At 48.0% G+C, this 20,833-nt stretch overlaps 1 long non-coding RNA gene across 1 annotated transcript in view; it reads left to right on the top strand.

The window, feature by feature from the left end:
* Nucleotides 1–208: 208 nt before the first annotated feature.
* Nucleotides 209–20,833, top strand: part of LOC138472707 (uncharacterized) — a 99,570-nt gene continuing 78,945 nt past the window's right edge. Inside the window, exon 1 of the long non-coding RNA XR_011268667.1 lies at nt 209–307. This is a non-coding gene — a long non-coding RNA (uncharacterized lncRNA). The remainder of the gene's footprint in view (nt 308–20,833) is intronic.

The raw sequence follows: 20,833 nt of genomic DNA, 5'->3' as shown, positions 1-20,833 counted from the left end.
AAGCAGACAACCCCTCGTCTGTTCCAGAGCTGCTGTAACAGCTTAAAGGCATCTCCTGTTACAGCCAAACCGGCTTCGCTTCATGCCAGGCACAGAGCTCCTGCCGGCCCCCAGACTACAGAGGTAGACTTTAAATGGTCTCAGGGGTACGTTGCCGCGATGCAATCTGGGCAATGAATCGGCCATGAAGCCTTCTGTTTCACACGGATCTCGCTGATGAACCTTCCATCTGGCCCGGGCTGCGCAGATTGTGGAATGAGTGAGAAATCGCAGTATGTGGGATCTGGGATATTTTGTGTATATCTTAGTAAGTCACCAAAAAGAAAAATAATATATTGTGTGTCTGTACATACATAGTAATCTCGGCATGTCCCCGCGCTCCTACTCTATGCGTGGGCAGTTGTGTACGTGTCCTGTTTTCGTATAATACCTACGTGCACTGTGACAACCTGTGACCTGCCCTTGCCATTCTTCCACACACAACATCACCATGGCTATTTCTCTGCCCATTTTACAAAATGCCCAGGAAAAACGGGTTCTTATCCCGGCCCTTAGACAGTTCCAAGTAAGGATGGATATCTGCACAAAACACAAGCCCTGTGAGCTTGGATTACTAAAATAGATACATTTTATTCGGATGATGTTTAGAGATTGCAATAATGAATTGTACATTTTAAAAATTATTTCTGTTTTAATGTGTAAATCATTTGTTAAGGGCGTTTTAGTTATATTGTTTACGTCCAGTATTGTGTTTTTTTTTTAAGTTGCACGTTTTAAAAAACAATAACCGAACAGACGTACTGATGATTATGATACCAAGGTGTTGCCCAAAACCTCCCAGATTGTGGGAAAACTGAGGCATAAAGAAGGGAATGGAATCTGCCCAGGATCACACAAACCTGAAGTTGTGGAGGAATCTCCTGGTTAAGCAGTGGGCGTTTTAACCGCTAGACCACATCACCTCTTGTGATTGGGCGGCAGGCAGGACCATACATGCAAATATGCCCCATCCCATTAGCGAGATGCTAGCCCAGTCCTGGTTTCAACTTTGCATTCTGGGAGTCCTGGGTTTATAAAGGGCAAACACAGGACTATAAATTCGAGAATGGCAAATGAAAACTAGGACTGGGCTGGCATCCATTGGATAGAATGGGGCATGTTGGCGCATATGCAGGGCAAGCATGCGGAGGCAGGAGAAGGGGCAACAGGACATGAATGGGGGTAGTTATCCCTGTTGTGATTGTTCGTAACTCTGTTGCCATGAGTTACCGGCATCTTCTTCTGTGAGCGGATACATCATTCCTTTCAAAAGCTGCACTGCTGGATGACAGACAGGGTCAAAGGCCAGCCCTGTCCCTCAAACCGTTAAGCGGCCCTCCACTGCACCTAGCTTTAAATTGAATGACGCGTCTGGCCGAGCGATGTCACCTTCTCGTGGTGACAATTTATAGGGCATCACCAGTCATGTTTCTTCAGCCATGAGATGTCCCTTTTTGTGCCAGAAAGACGGTAATAACCGAAAGTGATACGTAAAGAGCTGTCATTGTTAGTGTGTGAAAGGTGGGCGAGTGTCGTGTGTCACAGTACCTGTGATTTAAGACAGGTCACATTACCCTGCTCGCTGGCTCATTGAAGAATTGCGTTGCTGTTTCCAAGGCACTCATAAGATGTTCCATGTTGTTGTCGCTGCTAGGGGCGAGTGAACTATTTGCAGATACAGCAGTATCGATTCCGCTACACGTTCTGCGCAACCTGCGTGAGCGTAACCCCGTGAATTCAGCTTGATTTCCTGTCAGCAGGGTAGAGAAGAGGCAGAGTGGCCAGGGCGTTCTGGCCATCCGGGATAATGGAAGATGTTATAACGTCATGACGCCGAGTGCGTGGAGCTCTGGCAGACATGACGTACAGAGTCTGTAATAATAGACATGCGTGTATCATTTGATATTCATAGGGATGTCCCGTAAAACTGACTGTGGTGGCCCGCCTCCGGTCACAGGGGCGGGCCGCCGCATCGGGTCCACCCGACACGGCACAGATACGCTGCGCCCACGCAGCAGATGATTGTCAGCGATCATCCTGCAGCGCCAGGATCACCAGGGCACTGATCTCAGGCCAGGGGTCACCCCAGCAATAGCGGCCTAGACATTGGGGGCACCCAGGCCAAGCTGCAAACCAGACCGCGTCCACGCGGTCCAGGGACCCATTTAACAAAAACACAGACACGAATTGCCACTTCCTGGGGCTCTGCTGCATTGCTGTCTGCGTGCTAGCAGAGCCTCTTTTAACGCTCACGCAGAAAACCACTATACCAACACACAACACTGACAGTGAAGGTTTTGGGCTCGGAGTCTGGGCATAGGCTGAGTAGTGTGGGCTCCCTTTGCTCCCCTCCCCAGACCCCTAAGCAAGCAATAACATCACAAATAATATTACAGAGTAGTTGTATTTATGGAAATATAGTAGGCCGTAGGCATTTTTATTTTCTTGCAGAAAATACTTAACACAAGAAAAATAATACATAGTGATCTGCTTTTGGGCACACTGTGTCCAGTTTCGGAGTTGCCCAAGGTTTGTTCCGAGTCCTTTTCCTCCTTGGGCCTTCGTCCCTGGGCACATGCCGCCTACGACTTGCTTTGGACCGTGTACGAAGAAAGTACTCGGCGTTCCTTGATGTTCCTTTTTCTGTTCCTTTCTTTTTCCGTTATTTTTGCAGGGCGGGATGGGTGGCCAAAATTGCTTTCCTTTGTCCAGGTCCTAAGGAGCTTACCCGTGAGAGGTAGGCTCCTTACCTGGTTTGTGCCTTGCTACACTACCTACCCCTTCTTATACCTCTCAGCCCCTTTGTCCTTTTCCTGGGGGCCGGGTTTTGCATGGCCCCCTGCAGATAACTTTCGCACCTTTCCCAGGTGCCGCTTCCTCCCTTCCTGTCGTCTTTGTTTTCTGGCGGTGCCATCCCGCCGCCCCTCCCTATGGATTTCCCGCCATCTGCACCCTCACCCCGCGCCTAAATTCCCAGGCCCTCCAACGGCCCGTATTGCATGCGTCCCAGGGCCTGGGTCATAGGCTGAGTAGTGTGGACTCCCTTTGCTCCCCTTCCCAGACCCCTAAGCAAGCAATAACATCACAAATAATATCACAGACTAGTTGTATTTGTGGAAATATAGTAGGCCGTAGGCATTTTTATTTTCTTGCAGAAAATACGTAACACAAGAAAAACAATACATAGTGATCTGCTTTTGGGCACACTGTGTCCAGTTTCGGAGTTGCCCAAGGTTTGTTCCGAGTCCTTTTCCTCCTTGGGCCTTCGTCCTTGGGCACATGCTGCCACACCTGTGTGGGTGTCCGTACCACGCACACTCAGGTCCCCCCCAAAAGCTTTCTACCTACAGCCTCGTTCCTTGAGGGCCCTAAAGATGTTCTCGTTAAACACCCCCATCTATTTTGCTGATAGGTGCACCCCATCCCGATAGAACATGTCAGGATTGTTCTGGTATAACACATGCCTTAAAAATTGGAGTCCTGTGCTCCTGCAATATTTTTCTATTGATTTATTCAGTTGTTTCCTGGCTATTTCTATCGCGTGCCTCCTCTGTGCGCCATGCCAGATCCTCCATGGAATTACTTCTGAAATAAAGATTTCTGTCTTCCACCAACAGTGGGCTATGCTGTTTAGTGAACTGCAGATTTTTCTCTGCAGTTCTCCCCTATTTGTGCTCACCAAGTCATTCCCCCTGAGGTGTATAATGCTTTAACACTGCCTGAAATTGGTACCTGCTGAGTGCACTGCCGTTTTTGTGTATTAACAGCTGGCCTTCTATCTCTGGTCTGATGGTCAGGAAATCTTGGGTTATGCATCTGGGTCAATGATCTCTTTCTTTGATGCAGTTGAGCTCTATTCCTCTCCCCTTACCCGCCTGATCTGTTTTAGATTTTCGTAACATTATTGACATGCCTTTGCTTCCAATGCGGACATCATTTAGAGCCAGGCCATTCCCTGCTACTGTGTTACTGGCCCCCAGCTCACCCACCCTAAAAGCCCCATAATATGCCAGCACAAATGCTGCCCTGAACAAAGCTGTTTCATACCCGTTAGTGCATGTTTCTTCTAACATTCTCAGCAATATCACTAACTTCCCAAAGTTTACCGGCCTTCTGCTGTCTGGTTTTTTCCCTTCCAATTTTGCCCAACCTTTTAAAGCATATTTTATTCTAGGGCTGTTTGTTGGATCTCCCATGCCTGCCGCTTTTGTAGTGTATGCCACTGCAGCCAGATGCGCCGCCGCCCAGCTTTTCCTTTTACCTTTGGCAAATGCCTTCTCCAAAAATTCACACATCTTTTCACTTGAGATATCCCCCACATTTCTTGCTCCTGTTTCTGTTAATACATCTTTTACGTGCTTCTTTTATTGCTTACCCGTCTTGTATGTTAGGGCGTTCCTGGTCAATTTGTCGATGACCCGTTCCGTTCCCTGTGGTGTTTTGGTTTTTCCTGAGCCGACCTTTTGGCCAACCGTGTGTTCCTTCCCATTTTCTCTTGAGTCGACCTTTTGGCCAACCGTCCTTTCTTTAACCTTTCTTCCAGCAGGACCCATGCCTTGCTTGGCGTGGGCGTTTTCTCCTTATTGGCGTCGGGTCTCAGCTCGCTGAATTTTCTCCACTGAAACCGAGACCAGGCATCAGCCATCACATTTACCTCTCCAGCTATGTGTCTCGCCCTTATGTTTGTATTCTTATGTAGACATTCCCCTGTGATGGCCCGCAATAATTGCAACACTACTGAGCAAGCCGCACTTCCCTTATTTAATACGTGCACCACTGCCATCTTGTCGGACCAGGCTGTTACTTCCTTGTTCCTGAGCTCTTCACCCCATGTACATATTGTGTGCCTCCTCTGTGCCCCATACCAGACCCTTCTTAGTATTATTTCTGACATAAAGATCTCGGTTTTACGCCAGCTGCGGGCTATGCTATGCCGCGGCTCGCAAATGTTCCTCTGTAATTTTCCCCCTATTTGTGCTCGCCAGGTCATTCCCTCCGAGGTGTATAACCAGATGCTCGGGGTCCCTGAAAACTATCCGGACCGACAGCCAGTCGTGAATGTCCTCCCGGTGCGTCCCCGGGAGGCCTCACCAGGATGTAATCGCTACTGTCCCTATGCATTAATAGCTGCCCGTCGACCTCTGGTCGAGGGTCTAGGAATTCTTGTGTGATGCATCTGGGACAGTGGTCCTTCTCTCCTGTAATTTTGGTCTGTTGCTCTCCCCCGTTTGGTATGCTTTAGCTTTCTCTAGCATTATAGACATCCCCTTGTCACCCATACTAACATCCCTCCTTGCCAGGCCGTCTCTTACCACCGTATTACTGGCCCCCGGCTCCCCTACCCTGAAAGCCCCGTAATATGCCAGTGCAAGGTGCTGCCCTGAACCGCGCAGCTTCGCCCGTGCTGCTACTTGCCTCTCGTAATACTTTTAACAGAATTATCAGCTTCCCAAAGCTCACCCGGCTACTGTCACCTGGCTTCTTCCCCTCTAATTTAGCCCCTCCTCTCATAGCATATTTTATTCTAGTGGTGTCGGTTGGGTTCCTTATGCCTGACACTTTTGTGGTGCGCCGCCGCCCATCTTTTCTTTTTCCCTTTGCAAACTCCTCTTCAAGAATTTCACACATTTCTTCAATTGCAATTGTACTTCTTTTACCTTGTTTCCACCAATCAGCTTTTCCTTTTCTCCTTCGGTAAATGCCCCTTTGAGACATTCCCACCTTTATCAACAAAAATGTTTCCACCTCTTTTACAACACAACCTTTTACCACTTTTCTTTTTCCCTTTGGCAAATGCCCCTCTGAGAAATTCACACCTTGTTTTCAAATAGCAATTTTTTCCACCTCTTAACGCTTGTTTCCGCCAACACCTCTTTTACCACTTTACTTTTTTCCTTTTGGCAAATGCCCCTTTGAGAAATTCACACTTTTTCTCCACTTGCAATTTTTTTCACCTCTTTTACACCGGCAATAGTCTGAATGCTGATTTGATATCTACCTTGGCCATCTATGCCCTTTCTCCTGCCTTCCTCACTAGCTCCACCGCTTCCTGAAAATCAGAGTAGGTCACCGTTGCCTCACTTTGTGAAATCCCCTCGTTCACCGACGCCCCCGCGGGGTATGATAAGTGGTGTATTAACCTGAACTCCCCCTTCTCTTTTTTTGGTACCAGTCCCAGTGGTGAACATATTAACTCTTCAAATGGCATTGTGGCAAATGGTCCCCCTACCCTACCCAGCTCCCTTTCTTTCTGGATCTTTCTGGTTACCATGTCCTTGTTCTCTGAGGCTGATTTTAGATTTCTTGGAATGACCTTTGTCCCCTGGCCTCTAAAAGGTATGTGAAAACCCTCTACAAACCCCTGTCTGATCATGTTTGCTGCTTCCTGGTCCGGGTAATTTTTGAGCCACCTCCTTATTCTGTCAATTTCTACCGGAGTGACTCCCTTCTCGTTCCAGCCCCTAGTTCCTTTTTTCATTGCTCCTGTTGCCTGTTGCTGCCGGTCTTGTGCATTTGGAGCTGCTGTGGCCACCCTTACATCTCTCACACTTGTGGCTGAACTTGCACTTCCATCCCCAGCTGCATGGCACTCCTTTCTCAAAATTTTTGCATTGCCCTTGTTCTGCCCGTACTGTCCCCGTGCTCCCATTACCTCCCCCTTGTGTGGTTGGGGTAAGCTGCTCTGCCATCCTCTCTGTGACCCATAGTTTCTGCTCCGAAAATTCTGATCCCTTGTTCTGTCATAGTTGCAATCGTACCTTCTATTATTGTATCTATAATCTGTTCTATAATCATTCTGCCAGTACTGCCTCCTCTGTTGCCCCCCTGGGTTCCTTGTTTCCCCATTTCTCCTTTAGTACATTAAATATGTAAAGATTATAGTTCTCTTCGTCTCAACCCATGTCTGGGAAGCAATCCATCTCCTTTCTAAATTCGTAATCATATTCCTGCCATGCATCCCCCACGAATGCTGCGTGCACTTTTAACACTCTTTGTTGGTATGGAACCAATGCCGCCCCATCTTCGGGGAATTTCTGCAGTATGATGGATGACATTACATTAAATGCTTCCATCCAATTGTCAAAGTTTCTTGTAACTGGCCCCTTCTTTAGCAAACCTTTCTCATCTTCCTTTATGTCCTCTGGTGGCACATTTATCCCTCTTTTCTGGCAATCTAGTAATGCATAAATATCGATCAACTCTTTCCTCCATATCTTTTCCTTTACTTTGTCGCTAATATCATTGACCTGCCTTGTGCGTCTTTGCCCAAAGATGGCCTGCCATATTTTGTCATGGTTGGGCCTTCACTTGTATTCCCTAACACCTGTGGTGGTATCCCCCCTTGGGGAGGATTCCCTGCCACTGGTATTGCTGGAGTCCCCTGCGCTGATATCTGCAGTGGAAGAGTCCCTGTTGGTGTCCCCCCCTGGCTTGTTATTTGTAGTGGAGGGGTTGCTATTGGTGTTCCCCCTTGGTTTGGTACTGCTGGTACTAGTGCTCCCGGTGGTGCCGGGACTGGAGCATCTACTGGTTCCCCCCCTGCTCCACCAGCCCCTTTTTGCTTCCCCTTGCTCATCACCCCCTCCACTTTACCCATGCCTTTAAATGATCTTTTTCTTCATCATCGCTGCTTATTTCTTCTGATGACCCAACCTCCTGGCCCCCTTTTCGACCCTTGGTTGCTTTTTTTCCTTCTGTCATTGGTTATGGGCGACTTACCCTTACCAGTCACACAAGTTTTTAACATTTCAACAATTTTTTCCCCCACATTTTTGTTTACAGTACCTCTGTTTTTTCCTTTCTTCTTCTTCTTCCTGGGTGCTTCTGGTTGTGGCTGGGGTCCCCTCGGTTCTTCTCTCCCCCTTTTCTGTCCTTGGGGCACCTCCTCCTCTCCTTCACTGCTGCTGGGCTCTATGAACAGCAGAGGCGATAGTGCCTTAGCCCTTTCTTCCTTTCTCATCACCTCCAGCACCCACTGTTCCCCATATTCTTTTTCCGCTTTTTCTGCCCACTCCTTGAATTCCTGGGCCCTCCGTGCCCTTTCTTCCGTCATCCTCCTTGTTTCCTGCCTTCTTTCCGCCAGGCTACTTTCTTTTCTATCCGCGCTGATGCTTTTGCAGATTTTGGGAAACAAAAAAATTTGGCGTATTCAGCAGACCCCCCTTGAATGGCAAAAAGGCGCGATACAGGGATTGAACCCATGACCTTGTTCTTTTAGCAGCTCGCTCTAATCAGCTGAGCTAGCTGACCAACTCTGGGGCTTGCTCGCCTGTCTCAGGTGGTGCCCGTATCGCAGTATTCAGCGCTCTTGGCCTTGGAACGGAACCCCCTTAAAGAGTTATCCTTACTCCTGCACAATTTCCCCCTTTTTCTTGATATCAGGGACAAAGTTCTTCGAATGTATTCCAAATGCCCCTTTCAGGGGTTAAGTGCCTGTCCCTTTAAGGGGTTTTTGCTTCCGATCGCTCGGCCACGCACACCTGTTGTTGCTTTCGCTTCTGTTTCTTTTCGGCATCCTCTCCGCTCCCCGTTCGGCGACCACTGTGCGTCTTTCGTTCCTGACGTGCCTCCCGTACCACGCTGCAGCTGCATCCACTTCGTTCCGGCACCGCGGCTCCGTTTCTCCATCCCGTCAGCTGTGACTTCTTCCTCCGCCGATCGCAGGCTTCAGTTCTGCTTCTCCGCCGTCGATGAAGGTAAGATACGCCCGCCGCAGCCTCCTTATCTTCCGTAGCCTGTAAACCGATGCAGGATTGATCAGAGTAGGCCCGCAAGAGCAAACTTCCAATGCAGCAACAATTTGAGCCTGCAAGAGCAAAAATTGCTTTCCTTTGGCCAGGTCCTAAGGAACTTACCCGTGAGAGGTAGGCTCCTTACCTGGTTTGTGCCTTGCTACACTACCTACCCCTTCTTATACCTCTCAGCCCCTTTGTCCTTTTCCTGGGGGCTGGGTTTTGCATGGCGCCCTGCAGATAACTTTCGCACCTTTCCCAGGTGCCGCTTCCTCCCTTCCTGTCGTCTTTGTTTTCTGGCGGCGCCATCCCGCCGCCCCTCCCTATGGATTTCCCGCCATCTGCACCCCCGCCCCGCACCTAAACTCCCATGCCCTCCAACTGCCCGCATTGCATGCGTCCCGGGGCCTGGGTCATTCTTGCTCTACCTCCATGTGGACTGCGTCTTCACTGGCAACGCGAGCCCCGTCTCTGCACACCCACTGCACAATTAAGCAATAGGGGAGCACTCGCAGTATGCCCCTGGCTTCTGAACATAACCCACGCTATTTTACGAATGATGTGGCTCCACTTTTTGGAGGTAAAAAGACTGCATTTTATTCTAGAAATTCAGAAAACATTTATGACAGCGACCCACTGTTCTTTGAAATCGTGCATCATCGGTTACCATGACCTTGAACCCAAGCATCCCAACCTACCCGCCAGCTGCCTGATTGCCCTACTGGCTTTCTGAGCTGACCCAGGGTTAGTTGAAGAAAATCCAGAAAAGCCTCGGCTAAAAATCCACCCAATGGGCAACCCGAAGGGCCACCCTGCTGTCCGCGCCTGCTTGGTCTATTGGACGTGAGTGGACCCATCAACCCACAACCTGGGTAGCAAATTTATATTTCCTGTTAGTTTCACATTTTGGTTTTAATATAATCCATTGTGTAGGTCCCCGTCAGCAGCGCCAAAGGGCTGATTGGGCTACTGTCTAACAGCCCTACCGCCAATGCTCGGGTACAGACACCAGTGTTTACTCCCTAGCAAATCGTGAACGAAAGCGTCTACGCCCTCAGGGAAGAGAGGGACACCATCTCTGTGAACAAAACTCTGGTGAGGAAAGCCTTTATAAACCATGCCTAAATCTGCGTAGATGAGGTGTACACGTGAACTTTGCCAATTCCATGTTCAACTTTCTTACTGATGAGTTCATAGCTTCGGAGATCACCCCTTTCCACAATCCATCCTCCGGATTATCTCTGACCAAACTAGGACCGTACCCCCGAAATGATGCATTAAGAAAGCCAACTCACAAAGGATAAATTCCCGCACTTGCCTGCCCCACCTAGACATGTCATTACTCAGGGACGTCATTTCACCAAAATTTCAGGGGTAGCCAAAGTGACATCACAGGACCCTTGACCTCTGATGACATCACAGGCAGTGATGTCTTTTGACCCCACCCTGAAGTGACGTCACAGGAAGCAATGGAACAACATCTTTCACCCCTGGACAAAACAGGAAGTGGCATCACAGCATTGTTCCTAAGTACACTAGGACAAATATGGTTATAATATCACTCTAATGTAATACACATTTCATACAAGAATGAATCACCATATGTATCATTAATATCAGTGTGTATAGGTCTATTTGACCAAATTAGAATGCAAGCAGACGTCCAAGGCCAAATGATAATGATATGTTATTATATAGCAATTATGCTTAAGTGCTTTATAGAGAACAAATTTGCAATCAATATCACCTAACCAGTTTTGGTAGTTATTTATAGACCTCAGGAGGATGAAAGGCTGAGTTGGCCTTGCTGGGATTTGAACCTGCAACCTGCAGATCACACACACATCGCAGCAGTGAGCGCCCAAACCACTGAGCTATCCTACCAGCTATAGCTATCTTACCAGCTATAGTAAAATGAAAAATTACCTGTCTGAATGTTCTCAAAGTCAGAAAGTAAATTTTACTTTGTAGTGGACACCAATAAACTGGTAACTGAGATTTAACAGCAGGCCAGTTTATCTGCAGGTCTGGTGCAAAGTTGGCCACACGTCAAGCCTGCGTAGATCTACGTTTCAGGCTTCAGAGGTTGGCAAAATACATACCATTGCAAGGGTTCATAACTGTGTATTAAAGAATTTAGAATAGCACAGGAAAAGCAGCGCACTCACACGGCATCCCGTACTCTGGGCACTCGTTACCTCATACATGCAAACAAACATCCTGAACACCATGCCATTGAGATGGGAAAGATAGACACATTGCAACAAAGCATCAATTGTGGCACAGTGAAATCAAGGACCACTTGATGTGCAATGGTCAAACATTTCTACACTGTACACAAGCTTTTAGGCACAAGGATTTTGTCAAGTCACAGAGGACACCAAGATGAAATGTCTTGTGATGATCGTAACAGAAACAACGGCAGAAAAAACATGCTATAACTGCAACTTGTGAACAGCAAAATACATATAGTTTTTTTCTGCATTATGAATTTGAGGTGTTTAAGAACAGACAAATCAGACGAAATCAATGACTCACCCCCTGAAGTGTGCCTAAAATAAAGCTTTAATGAGTCTAGCAATTATTGTATAGAATTCCAGAAAGTCTATTTGATATTCCTATTCTTTCTTGTTAGAGTCACTGCTCAAAGTGTTACACTTGTGGAACCCGCTATTTTTTTAAGAGGCCTGGTCAAAAAAGCCAGTCACTCCAGAAACAAAGAGCCAAATATTACTGGCCGCAGCTCAGAAGCTTGCATTAAAAAAAAAAAAAAAAGAAGAAAATGCTATTTATTTCTTTTTTTCTTTTTTTTAGGGGTAGCAAGGGAGACCTCAGGGGTAGCCAGGGAGAGCTAATGGGGTCGCAATTGCGACCCCTGGTGACCCCCAAATGATGTTCCTGTCATTGCACCCAACATGTAGCATCAAAACATCGGGTGAGGACACAGACCCCCCCTCTGACGCTTCCAACAAGACTTTACAGAGCTGTCTTAGGCGCAGGCCTCCGGCTCCCAGCCAGTAACATGCAAATTCATCGTACAACCGATCTCGATACAAATAAATGGCCACATTCCCGAACCACTTTTGGCATGGCCCACACGTCTGCAAAAAGAAATGCAGAGTTAGTGCCAACATCTTTTAATGCTGAACCATTGGCCTGAAAGCAGGCCGAATATAGCGTTGAAAACATTCCGACTTCCCCCTCCCAATACGCTGGAGTGCTTGCGGGGGCAGACCCACACCTGCTACTTCGGTGGCGGCCCCTATGCGGAAGGAGTGGGAAGTGAAACCTGCGTCAGGCAAACCCAACACCTGGCATGCTTTTCTGCATCACCCTTGTACATTGAAATTGGGTCAAAGGTTCCCTCCATGCATGGACCAGCAAGTTATGATGACCCCCCTCCGGTCTTCCCCGAAGTAGCATTCTAGAAGGAGCCTAGGGCACCCCTCCTCGTCGGGGGCAGGAAACAACGTGACCCAAACGCTCAGCCCAACTGGTCCATTTTAGATGTTGACAAATACAACCTGACTTGGTCGGCAGGACATGCGTGTGAGACCATTTCATCCCTCCCAACGGATCTGCTCTAGATGAAGCCACCAGATAACAAACCCTGAATGCTCCAAAAATGCTAGGCTATAGGCAGCTGAAAACAGCACCACCTCATCTGTAGAATCGCAGACTGCAGAGAGAACCTCCCTAGATACTCTGGAGGAGGGCCAGGGTAATTGGCCTGCGAGAATCAGGGGGAACCGGAGCCATCCTAGCCCAACCCTGAAAAGCTTTCTTTATTGTAAAATGAGTGGTACCCCCCCCCCCACCCCCCTGCAACTTTGAGAAAAAGGAGATTGCAGACACCTGTTTATTCGCGAATGCCAGCAACCAGCCCAGGTCCCTCAATGCCTGCAGATTGGACGCCACATTATACCAGTTACCCATGTAACTTCAATCACTCTTTTGTCACTGGAAACATCCCCTCCTCTCTTAAGCACTCCTTTGTGCACCCACTCCTTCAGAGGCCTTCTGCTGATTCTTCCTCTCCGGCAAATAATCGCCTGATCTCCATCACTCCTTTCCTGGGCAAACTCTTGAAAAAGCTGGCCATCTCTCAGCTTAATCTTCACACTGAATCTGTTGGTTGTCTCCATGACCACCAGTCTGGCTTCGGAGGAGCCAGAGCAAGTAAACTGCTCTTCTGAACATCCGTGAAGACTTGCTCTCCAATCTTGACTCTAACCTTCCTTCGGTCCTCATTCTCCTCAATCTTTCTTCTGCTTTTGATACGGTCAACCATGCCCTCCTGCTCAATCGCCTCCATGATAACCTGGGTATCACTGATCAGGGCCTGGCCTGGCTGACCTCCTTTCTCACCGATCGACCCTGCCAGGTCCAGCTGAGGTCCTTCCTTTCTTCTATTTCTTTCTCTCTGCCTGTAGTGTACCTCAGGGGTCTAACCTTTCTCCCTGGCTGTTCAATCAATAACTGGCACATCTTTCCCACTGCATCGCTGCTGTCTGCTCCAACTTTCAGTGCTATGTGGATGACATCTAGCTCTCTTTCAGGCTGCCCTAGGCCACCTCTACTCCCTCTCTAATTCCAGACTGCTTGTGCACAATCCAGGAGTGGTGTGCCGCCAATGATCTCTGCCTTAATGCCAGTAAGACTGAGATCCTCCTCATCAGAACACCAACTCCCGCCTTTCCTCTCTCTCTCTCTCTCTCTCTCTCTCTCTCTCTCTCTCTCTGGCCACCCACTCTGGGCCCTCTTCCTACTCCTACCTGTGAGGCTAAGAACCTTGGGGTCATCTTCAAATCCACCCTCTCCTTCTCTCCTCACATATCTGACGTCTCTAAGAAGTCAAACTATCAGCTGCACGTCCTCAGGGGTATTCTTCCTATCCTCACTTTCCCCTAGAAGTTCACTGTCTCCAGAGCTCTGTTTTTTCTCTCTAGGCTGGACTACTAATATGATATGATATGGAATTTATAACGCACCTATACACAAGCGTTTCAAGGCATGACGAGACAAAGGAGGGGGAACAGAGGGAAGACAAACAACGATCCTACTAGGCCAAGTGTCATTCAGCGATCGTGCAAGGGCACGGATGGGGATGGAGCAGAAGTGCGGGGGGGGGGATAGTGCAGTGCATAGGATATAAATAAATAAATAACAGTAAGGTAAGGCCAGCAGGTGGCAAGTGCAAGGGTAAAGGCAGACAACAGGTGTCAAGTGCTTGTACTGGGACTGTAGGGATACAGAAACAATCCCCAAGTGCGGGGGTAGCCAGGAAGGCAATGCAGGAGTGCGACTGGTGGGGGAGGGGACCTGGGCCTGAGATCAGAGGGTGGCCAGGTAACCAGTGCAGTGTCAGTGTCAGCTAGGTGGTCAGCAAGGGAGAGGGAGAGATAAAGCAGAAGCAAAGAGAAAGGTTTTGAGGTGCTTCCGGAACTGAAATTGATTCTCCTCAAGTTTCAGGGAGGCAGGGAGGTTGTTCCAGAGGGAGGCCCCAGCCAAGTAAAAAGATCTACGACCAACTCGTTGCTTGGAGAAGCGACTGACCCCGAGGGAGTTTGAGGTAGATGAGTGAAGAGCTCGAGAAGGAAGGTATTTAGGAAGAGAGAGTGAAGGTACTGAGGCCCCCGGCCTCAGAAGGCCTTGTGAACGATGCAGAGGGTTTTGAACTTAATCCTCGCAGTTACTGGGAGCCAGTGCAGAGATTTCAGTCCTGAAGAGTTACGATCCCTGGGCTTGAGGCCAAGGACAAGTTTCGCTGTCCTGTTCTGGATAAGTTGCAGGGGGCGGAGAGTAGAAGCAGGCAGATTAAGAAAGAGGCTGTTGCAATAGTCCAGCCTAGAAAGAAACAGAGCTCTGGAGACGGTGAGCTTCTGGGGGAAGGAGAGGAAAGGAAGAATACCCCTGAGGAGGTGCAGCTGGTAGTGTAATTTCTTAGAGACGTCAGAGATCTGGTGAGAGAAGGAGAGAAGGAGAGTGTAGAGTCGAAGATGACCCTGAGGTTTTTAGTCTTGCAGGTGGGATCTGGAAGAGGGCCAAGAGAGGCCGGCCGGAGAGCTACAGAAAAGGAGGGAGCGGGTGTGCCGATGAGGAGAATCTCAGTCCTACTGACATTAAGGCAGAGGTCATTGGCGGCACACCACTGCTGGATAGCAGACAGACAGTCAGAGATAAGGGAAGTAGAGGGGGAGGCCGAGGGTAACCTGAAGATGAGCTGGGTGTCATCTGCATAGCACTGGAAGTGAGGGCAGAGAGCAGCAATGCAGTGGGCCAGGGGTGCCAGGTATTTGTTAAAAAGCCAGGGAGAGAGGTTAGACCCCTGTGGGACACCACAGGTAGAGAAAAAGATATCAGAGAGGAAGGACCCAAGTTGGACCTGGGACTGTCGGTTGGATAGGAAAGAAGTCAGCCATGCCAGAGCCTGACCGGTGATACCCAGGTTATCACGGAGACGGTTTAGCAGGATGGCATGGTTGACAGTATCGAAGGCAGAGAAGAGATCAAGCAGGATGAGGACGCAAGGGGTGTTAGAGTCAAGGTTGGTGAGCAGGTCTTCACGGATGTTCAGGAGAGCAGTTTCTGTGCTTCTGGCAGCTCTGAAGCCATGAAGGCAACCAACAGATTCAGTGTGGAGATTTAGCTGGGTGATGGCCAGTTTCTCCAGGAGCTTGCCCAGGAAGGGAGTGATGGCGATTGGGTGATAGTTAGCAGGGCAGAAGGGGTCAGCAGAGGGTTTCTTGAGAAGGGGGTGCACAAGGTAGTGCTTCAGGGGGGATGGGAAGACTCTAGTGGCGAAGGAGTGATTGCAGAAATCAGCCAGAGCAGGAGCCAGGGAGTCGATAATGTCCTTGATAGTTTTGGAGGAACATGGGTGAACCTGTTTCGACGAGAGTTTCATAGATCAGACTTATCTAGAAACCTTGTCTGCGGAGAATAGGGGAAAGGCAGAGAAAGAGGGAGGGGAGGTGGCTGCATAAAGGCCAGGGGAGGAGCAGGGAGTGGGGAGAGAGAGGGCATAGGAGGAGAGAGAGGACAGGATGTCCTGAGTTTTAGAGATGAAGTGAGAAGCACTTACAGATGGCCTAGGAGGGGACAGGAGAGGTAGAGACTGGGGCAGGATTGGCAAGTTCCTTGCAGATTTTAAAGAGTTCATCTGAGTTGTTAGATGCTGCAGAGACGCGGGCTTGGATATGCGCTCTTTTCTTGGTTAGGACAGAGAGCCGGTATTGCCTTTGCAGCAGGCGGCAGGCCGTTTGTCAGAGGATGTACGTGAAGCACGCCATTTCCTCTCGGCCACCCTACACTTGCGTTTTAGGGTGACGAGGTCTGAGTCATACCAGGAGTTGCATTTGACTTTGGGCTTCAGGCGGATTCTCATGACAGGGGCAAGGATATCAAGAGTATCAGATAAAGCAGAGTGGAGCATAGAGAGGGCTGTGTCAGGATGAGAGTCAGCCAAACGGGGAGGGGAGGTGAGAAGGTGGCGGCGAAAGCCTCAACTGACACGCGCTTCATGGGTCGGATGACCGAGAAGGTGGCTGGCAGTGATGGAAGTGGCTTGGCCTGAGTGTTAGGGAGGGTAAGGTGGGAGGAGAGGAGAAAGTGATCACTCCAGGATAGAGGAATGGTGATAGGGACAGAGAGGGGAAGGTCTGAGGATATCAGAACATCCAGGGTGTGCCCTGCAGATTGAGTCGGGCCTGAGGGGAGAATAGTGAGTGAGAGAGAGTCACAGAGGTCGCAAAAGGGAGGACAGGAGGCATCCAGGTGGATGTTGACGTCTCCAAGAAAGAGGAGTTGAGTAGTAAAGGCCAAGAGTGAGGAGGAGAGGTCCTCCCACTCAGAGGAAGGAGGAAATCTGACCAGGTGGCCGATAGGTAGTTGCCACAGTAAGTGAGTGGCTAGGGGAGAGAGAGAGCCTGCAGACGAAGCATTCAAACTAGGAGTAGGCCTGCGTAGGAGTGACAGGGGCAGGAAACCTCTCAGGGAAGATCGGGGCTACACCCCCACCAGAGTGGATGGCCCTGGGGGCGAAGAGGATCTTGTATCCGTCAGGTAGGAGCATTTCAAAGCTCGTGACAGAGCTGGCCGTGAACCATGTCTCGGTAAGACCAAGGATATCAAGGTCAAGTTCTTCCAGAAGGCGGCAGATATCAGAGGAGTGTTTGACAGCAGAGCAAGAGTTTAGAGTGGCAATATGCAGAAGGTTGCCATCCTTGAAGGACTTCCAGGAGGGGTACAGATCAGAGGTACGCCCTGCAGAGGTCTAGTAGGGGCCCGAGAGGGGGCAGAGAGGGGTGAGGCAAGGTAGCCAAGGAGGAGGCGGAAGGGGGAGGAGGGGTAATCAAGGAAAGGGGAGAGGGAACAGCAGGTGAAGAAAGGAAGTTGATGAGGCGCGGGAAGCGTCTATCAAAGAGGTGAAGGTTGGCCTGAGGGCCTTGGACTAGGACGGTCCCATTAGAGTAAACATTAATGATGGCCTTATAGGAAAGGAAGGAGGACAGGAGGGCATCCCAGCGGGTGCCACCTTTAATGGGAGAAGAGGAGAAAGGGGAGAGCACAGAGACAATATGAAGGGTCCATAGGTCTGGTGAAGGCACGACAAAGAGGATGTCGGTGAGAGTTTCCTTGGAGGAGGCAGTGGTGTACGTGTCAGCAATAGGGAGGCCTGGGTTGGAGACCAGGATGTCCTTTTTAAACCTTTTCCTACCAGATTTAGAGAGGAGAGCAGGATAGTCGATAGAGAAGCAGTTTGAAAACACAGGAGAGACAGAGTGCACAATATGGTAAGGTGGGAGAGGAGGGGGGGTGGGAGGGAGAGGGGAGGACACTAGGGAAGGTCACAGGAGTGGGCAGACAAGACAGCAAGAGGCAAGCAGTTGCGCAATGGGACAGACTACGACACTCAGGATAAGAGTATTCAAAATGCGCCGGTCTGAGACAGGTAGGAAGGCACAGCTAGGTTTGAGCGTCCTAAGTGGGGGAGAAAGACCTGGTTTTTCAAGGTGCAATCATTCAAATACTGACACAGTGTGTATTATAACAACTCAGGGAAAACACCCAAGTTTGAGAATCCTAAAAGTGGGAGAAAGGCCTGGTTTTTCACAATGCAATTATTTAAATACTGACACAGTGCATATTATAACAACTCAGGGAGAACACCTAAGTTTGAGAATCCTAAAAGGGGGAGAAAGGCCTGATTTTTCACAATGCAATTATTTAAATACTGACACAGTGCATATTATAACAACTCAGGGAAAACACCTAAGTTTGAGAATCCTAAAAGAGTGAAAAGGGGCTGGTTTTTCACAATGCAATTATTTAAATACTGACACAGTGCATATAATAACAACTCATGGAAAACACCTACGTTTGAGAATCCTAAAAGGGGGAGAAAGGCCTGATTTTTCACAATGCATTTATTTAAATACTGACACAGTGCATATTATAACAACTGTGGGAAAACACCTAAGTTTGAGTATCCTAAAAGGGAGAGAAAGGCCTGGTTTTTCACAATGCTGCAACAGCCTCTTTCTAAATCTTCCTGCCTCTACTCTCCATCATCTGCAACTTTTCCAGAACAGGACTTCGAGACTTGTCCTTGGCATCAAGTCCAGTGATCGTATCTCTCCACCACTGAAATCTCTTCACTGGCTCTCAGTGACAGCAAGGATAAAGTTCAAGACCCTCTACATCGTCCACAAGGCTTTTTGGGGCCTCGCACCGCACTACCTCCAACACTCTCTTCCCAAACATCTCCCTTCTCGAGCTCTCCACTCATCCACTTCCAACTCTCTGAGGGTCAGTCGCTTCTCCAAGCAGAGAGTTGGGGACAGATCTCTTTCTTCGGGTGGGGCCTCCCTCTGGAACAGCCTTCCTGCCTTTCTCAAACTTGAGCAGAACCACCTCCGTCTCCGGAAGAAACTCAAGACCTTCCTCTTTGCTTCCCCTTTCTCTTTTCCACTCACATGCTGATGATCTTTCTGGTCCATGCACTGGTCACCGGACTGCCCTCTGAACTTGGGCCCAGGTCCCCGCATGGCCAGTTGCACCTTGCAATGCCTTTTGGCTCCCCCAGCACTTGTGGTCTGTATCTGTAGCCCGGCAGTCCCCCCTCTCTGTGCTTAAGAGCCATCCTTTGGCTGAACTTTTGATTACCTGCACTTCTCTATCCCATCCCCTTTGCACTTCTCCCCATCCACTTCCCTGCACTTGCGCAATCTGACTGACACAAGGCCTAGTAAGATTGTTGTTTTGTCCTCCCTCTGTTCCCCCCTCGACATGCCGCGCCTTTAAACACTTGTGTATAGGCGCATTATAAATGCCATATCATATCATGTCACCTAACTTGTTGTCAATATAAAAAAACAAGAATAAGCCCAAACCACCACTTCATATGCCTTCTTAGTCTTAGGATGGACAGAAGACGCTATTAATGAGCTTAATACATCTGCTCATCTGCCTTTGGACACAACTTCCGAACGTCTGCCATCTTAAAATGAGACAAAGCTTCTGCAGTTTTATTATAAACTCCTGGGGCATGGCATGCCCGAAACATAATCCCATGTTGTAAACAGTACAGTATCAACTTCGTCAGCAGATGCAGGATCATCTCACATGTTGCCGATTGTCTGTTATTGACTTCAATGACTGACATGCTGTCGGATCAAAAGATAATTCTCCTAACCTACAGCGCATCCCCCGCATACCCAGACTGCCACTAGTACCGGGAATAACTCCAAAAATGTAACATTCCTTTTTAAACCGGACTCCATTCTGCTGGCCAAAATTGCATGCACCACCGAGAACCAAACTCTGCCCCAAAACCCATGGAGCCCGCCACATTCGTGAACAGAGTGGCCAAATAACCTTTCCATTAAAATCTTCCAAAAAGGTTAACCACAACCTCATGTCGTCCTTCTTTGATTTTTATTTTTTTATTTTTTTTTATTTTTGGTTGGCTAACTAATTAACCTTTCAAAACAAACATGTCATAGAAAAGGAAAATAATCATATAAAAATGTTCTCTAAAATGCATAAGACATTAAAAGTTAAAGATAGAATAGAACTATCTATTAACGACTTTGCAATATATACTTAAGAGAAACATTAGGAGCAATAATAAGTAACAGAAACATATAAGGGGAGAGACATTAGGAGCAATAATAAGTAAAAGGAACATATAAGGGGAGATAAAGCCACCAGTTTCTAAGAGCATACGTGGAAAAACCATTTTTTATGCATATCTTATCATGTCTTAGCTCCACTCATTTATAGTTTACCACTAATAATCCATCATTTATTTCTCAAAGCACGTGGTATACAATGCTGTATTTAAAAATGTAATTGTCGCTATTCTTATAGCAATTTTTGGAGTGGCAAATAGCTCATGCCACAATTCATCATTTGACCGCTTAATGTAGTGATGTTGTGTTATTTTCTTGATAATCGCTTCTCTCTGCATTCTCAATTCATCACAATCAATTAGTAAATGCCTTAATGTTTCTTTGGTATTTGATACTTTGCAGAATCGACACGTTACATTTTCGACTTGTATTAGACCTCTTCTTACTAATATCTGATTGGTTGGCCATAGGTTCAAACAAAACCGTAGTATTTGATTTCTTAAATTGAACAATGGACATTTTAGTAAGTAATCAGCCGCCTGTTGAAATTTTTTGTGACCTAAAAGCGCTCTATCAAAGTCTATTAATTGCAGACATTTTTGTTGGGTGTTATTCCAATCAGACTGGTGCAATTTCAGTTTTGCTTTGTTAGGGTTGTTTAATAGAGTATCAAGCGAGATGTTAGCATTACTCATATCTGCTATTACAGCAGCTCTTCATTTCAACGGGAAAACATGTTCTGATCTTAATAAGTAATTTGCCAACACTGTGAGCACGTTTTTTTCAGGTAAACCTAGTACACATTTTCGGAACAGGCAACATCTTTTCCAGGCTACTTGTACGTGTATAGATAGGTTACCCAGCTCAAAACAGAGGAGAGCAGTAGGAGTTGAATTAGGGAGATTCAATACTCTTTTCCAGAACTGT

Source organism: Ambystoma mexicanum, chromosome 8, assembly GCF_040938575.1.
Source record: "Ambystoma mexicanum isolate Mex_15411 chromosome 8, UKY_AmexF1_1, whole genome shotgun sequence".
Taxonomy (NCBI): domain Eukaryota; kingdom Metazoa; phylum Chordata; class Amphibia; order Caudata; family Ambystomatidae; genus Ambystoma; species Ambystoma mexicanum.
Note: the sequence above shows the minus strand (reverse complement) of the source record. Positions and strands in the feature narration are given on the sequence as shown.